Source organism: Cyanistes caeruleus, chromosome 11 (assembly GCF_971803275.1).
Source record: "Cyanistes caeruleus chromosome 11, bCyaCae1.hap1.1, whole genome shotgun sequence".
Classification (NCBI taxonomy): domain Eukaryota; kingdom Metazoa; phylum Chordata; class Aves; order Passeriformes; family Paridae; genus Cyanistes; species Cyanistes caeruleus.
The window spans coordinates 14,905,844-14,910,502 of record NC_141711.1 but is presented as its reverse complement, the minus strand read 5'-3'; the positions used below and the strand labels follow the sequence as shown (position 1 = coordinate 14,910,502).

Genomic DNA, 4,659 nt, shown 5'->3' with positions numbered 1-4,659 from the left:
GTGAAGAATACACTTTGATTTGCCAATGTTTTCCTGTTTCCCTATGGTTTTCATTTCAAGTAGGTGCCAGTCTCTGGGAAGCTCAGAAATACTCTCTACCTCTTGCAGCTCAGCTTTTCCCAGTAACACACTACAACACTTCCTGCTCCAGGAGCTTGTTAGGTTGAACAGGACTTGTCCCTGTCAGTCTGCTGCTCAAGTGTGAGAATAATTATTCCTTTGGCACTTTATACAGTTCCGTTCTGCTCCTTGTAATAAGGATTGGAGCTCATTAGTACAAAATACGGTGTCTGAGAACTATTAACACAAAGTTAAATATCCATGTAAAATAGGGAGAGAGAGAGAACTGGAAATCTATGTGCAAAGTTCCATTTCCCAAGGTTTCAGTGGGCACTAAAGCCACATAGATCTAGGAACTTTGGGGAAAATCCTTCTGGTTTTGGTGTCCATGAAAGTTCACCCAAGGAATACAAGGGACTCTGCCCACCTTTCACTTTCATGAGAGAGGCAAAGCTGGGCCAGGTCACAAGATAAAATACAGGACCATGACTCATAACCACACCTTGAAAATGTTTTCTGTCAGCTGCAGAGCATTTTATTCTCTCATCAGCCTATGGAAAACGCAGTGCCTATGGAATGCCTCTAGGGCATGGTGCAAAAACAAACCCTGTTGACTGCTTGGCATTGAGAGCTGTCCCTTCCTTGCTGGGCGGTCCTGCTGCTGCTAATCAGTCACCCAGTAAAGAGAAGAGGAGCTGGCCTACGTGCTTGGAGACTGGTGCACACGTAATGAGCTCAGCAAGCTCGGCCACAGGACATGAAGGTTAAAAATGAGAGCGGATATAAACTTTGGACCATCATCAAAGATACACTTGGTGACAGAGGGAATGTTTAGAGAGGAGATAAACAGGACTGTGAGGAAGGCCAGAGAGGGGTGTCCTAAAGTGACTGCTCGTGTAGAGCCCCCCCCATTACCTGAAGGAGAGGAGCAACACCACATGGGCTTCAGTGCTGCCCTTCACTGGCTTTGCCTCTGGAGCAACACACTGTATTCCAGAGCTGCTCTTCCTGCTGCAACTACCCCGAGAGCAGGCAGCATTTTCACGGCAAGATTTGCATGACTGTCTTATTCCTGCACATTCTTTACTGCTGCTGAATATACCTTTTGTCCCCTTGTTATAACTTTCCTCTTGCTGCTTTTGTTGGGGCATGTGGTGAGTCTGGTCTCAACAAGAGCTGAGTGGTGTGCAATGTCACAATTGCTGTTTGTGATGAGCAAGGGCAGCAGCCCTCAGCCTCTGCAGGCAAGGAAACACCTGGGAAAGCTGGTCCATGTTTAGAGGTGCTGGACAAGAGTCAAAATGTCAAAAATTAGAATGAAAAAATAGGGGGCATGTGTGAAATCTGTGCTTTCCTTCTGAGTTCAAATTTGTTTCCTTTTTTTTTTTTTTTTCTAAAGTAAACCTAATGAAATGGAATTAACAAAAAAAACCCCAAACAGGTTGAACTTAGAAAAAAAATAGAATTAGAAAATCCTCGGCTTCTTTACTTATCATTGCATTGAAATAAATATTGCCTTACACTAAGAAACTCAGGCACAGTAATCTTGACTTTCAATCCCCTCTCTCTAGGCACAAACAGGAAAATGGTGTGAGCAACATGTGCATGAACTCTCCCCAGAAATTCCAGTAATGGGACTCAAACAAAGTAAGGCTGTCCTGAGTTGCTGTGGAATAGGAAAGAGGACAAGTGTTTCAATCTGATATATTTCAATGACTTTGCCAGCCTGAAAGCCCTTCCTCTAACAGAGGTCTGGCACAATGTCTTTATCTGCTCCTTTATCTGTCCAGAGGAAAGAGTGCCAGGCCCATTGCTTCCTATGAGGATACGTCACCCTGGTTAATCTACAACATCCCTCATTATGTCTGCACACACAACGAGGGGTTTACGTGATGCTCTACGTGTCCTTCTCCTCTAACATCAACTCTGAAGCACCAGCACTTCCACCAGCACCAGCCACACCCTGGACTGATGCCACCACCAAGGCTCTGTGAGAAACGGGAGCCTTGGCTTGCGGCAGCTCCCACTTCAGTCACAATCTAAATAGGGGCTAAAATAAACAGGTTATGTCTTCTATTGTCACTGCATCATCCTGTCCTGACTGAGTTCTTAGCCTGGGAAACTCGCACTGAGTCACAGAGAGCTTGCCTGGAGCAAGGGATTCGTGCTAGGAGGAAAGGTTCACCACCAACACCACTTGGGGGTATGCAACAGGGGGAAAGTCCAGGGAAGAGATGAAAGATTTGTTTTGGTTTGTGTGGATTTTTGAATGAGCTTGGCCCTACAGGGAAAGTACAAAGTCTAGGGACCTTACAGGGAACCAATTAAAGCAGTCACAACAGAGCAAGCTGGCCAGCCTTATCCAGAACTGAAAAGGATCAGTAGGGAAATAATGTCAGCTTGTGCGGTCCTTGGTCTCCTGGTTACCTCTCCTGGGTGAGGATGTGTTGAAAGATGAGAGCCCCCAGCCAGAAAATCCTCTGGCAGCTCCTTGCCTAAGCATACAGAGTTTTATCTTCCTCTCCAGAGGCCCCATTTCAGCTTTGCAGAACAAAATCTGCTCTGGCCTGTTCAGATAAAAGCTCTCCCAGTTGGCCAGCTAGCCATGCCATCTCCTAAAACAAGGGCCTTTACTCGCCCTGGAGGAACTGAATGCGCACTGGGTTTTCTCTTCTGCCCTTATGGATTGAACCATGCAACCTTGGGTTTCCAATGCGAGAATTACCTGTAAAATACCTAGACATGAAAACACAGGACAAAAAGGCTGCTCCCATTTCCCTGCTAGCTAAGCTGCCTGGACAGAAAAGCAGATTTTGGCTTGTGCTGGAAAAAACAGATCTCTGATGAGGAAAACCATCCCAAACAGTGCTTTCAAACCCAAATGCAGGCTCTGGGGGTATTGATTTCTTTATTATTGACTGTTCTTGTTGGCTCTGTACAGAATTTTGGTTGCAGGATTCTTTCCTGAGGGCCCAAGAGACTGCTGAGCTGCAGTGCTTGTGTGGCCAGCCATGAACTCACATTTGTGCATCTCAGAGGGGTTCGACAGGATTCTAACTGAAGGATGCTACAACCTCACATCTCAATTAAACCAAGTGGAAAAGCAGATCTGAGTTTCAGCTCTGATGATTCTCTATAGAGGTCTCCCCACCTCTGCTATGTTAAAAGTGCTACAGCTGGCTACCACCCTGACATCCTTTAGGAAAAGGATCTAGAACTGGGAAAAAATGTAACTACAATAATACTTACCTTTCCAGGTCATAGCTGGTCCTGAAGCAGACCAGCAGTTTCAGGAGATGTTGTTACCTATTTTATTTGCAGGGGATTTCACATGGAGATTTAATATTGAATCTGAAGCAAAGGGATTCAGTCACCACGATGAACAGAGCAGTTTAACCTGCTCACCTCATACCTTGCTCCATAAGGTATTCCCTGACATTAGCTGTTTGTCAATCACTTTTTGTGCTTGACTAAATATTCCTGATTAACATTTTTAGCCTTCTGCCATCCTATTGAATTCAGGTTTTAAATGCCTTTGTCAATAAGAGTGGTTTGGAAGCACATCTCTGTTGGCTGAGGGGTTCTGTTAACTCACACCAGAAAGTTGTGAGTGCAGGAAAATTGCATCCCTGCTCTCAGCTTCCCAAATTCTCTCCTCCCCACTTGGTCTTACAGTTTGGGATCCTGCACACTGGTAGGTCATCAGCAGTTCTCAAGTTATGGAATGACTGTCTGGCCTTTACTGCCAAAGAAGAACTGTGGCTTTCCAAGGCTGTGCCTGGATGAGATGCTGCGTTTTGCACAGTGCAGTTGTTCCACTGTGTAGCTTAGACAAAAGGTTCCCGTGAATCTAAAAAATATGAAAACATTTTGCTGGGCCACCTGCAGCAAGTTCTGTTGTGTGCCAGTAATGGGAATGGCAGCAACATGTTAAACAAGCAATCCTGATGAGTTAATACATGGGCTGAGCTCTGCCTTGAAATTCTTTGATTCCTGTAACTGGTGAATGACCCAGTTATAGGTTGATGGTGATGATGATGATGATGATGATGTTTTTTCACTGAAGTAATTAATTCTGTGAATTTTTAAAGTCTACTGCATTGTTTTTTAAGATGATGAAATGTCCTACTTCTCTACTTCATCTCTTTAATATCAGGGCAGAAGTTAAAACCAAACAATGGTATTCCCCTTGAATGTGTTGCTTGGCACCTTAAAGACATCCCTTTTATAATGTAGAAAAGGCAGACTGTCATTTTCAGATCTTAAAAATGCTTAAATGATCAAATTATCAGTGGAGTTGCACCGGGAGTGTTCTCTTAAAAAAAATCCTGTTAGCTGTAATACTTTGCTCAATCTACTCTAAACAGTGTGAAATAAAGATCAAGTACATTTTGAACTGTAATGCTGCCTCTAATTAAAAGTACTCAATGCTTTCTTTTGCAAGACCTGATACACAGAGGAAAGCAAATGGGATGACAGGTGAAAGTGACCTTTTCAGGGAGAAGATGCAGGCAAACCCATCATCCCCAGCTCCTGTTACCTGATGTAGCCTAGACTGATTTCCCCTGGATTAGTGTCAGATGCTGATCTCCTTAATTA

The 4,659-nt window shown here is 44.2% G+C and overlaps 1 long non-coding RNA gene across 1 annotated transcript; it reads left to right on the top strand.

The window, feature by feature from the left end:
• The first annotated feature begins 1,285 nt into the window (after positions 1 to 1,285).
• On the top strand, positions 1,286 to 2,136 carry LOC111934878 (uncharacterized). Its single transcript, XR_002867469.2, has 3 exons — positions 1,286 to 1,342; positions 1,632 to 1,707; positions 1,851 to 2,136. It is a non-coding gene; the product is annotated as an uncharacterized LOC111934878 (long non-coding RNA).
• The last annotated feature ends 2,523 nt before the right edge of the window (positions 2,137 to 4,659 follow it).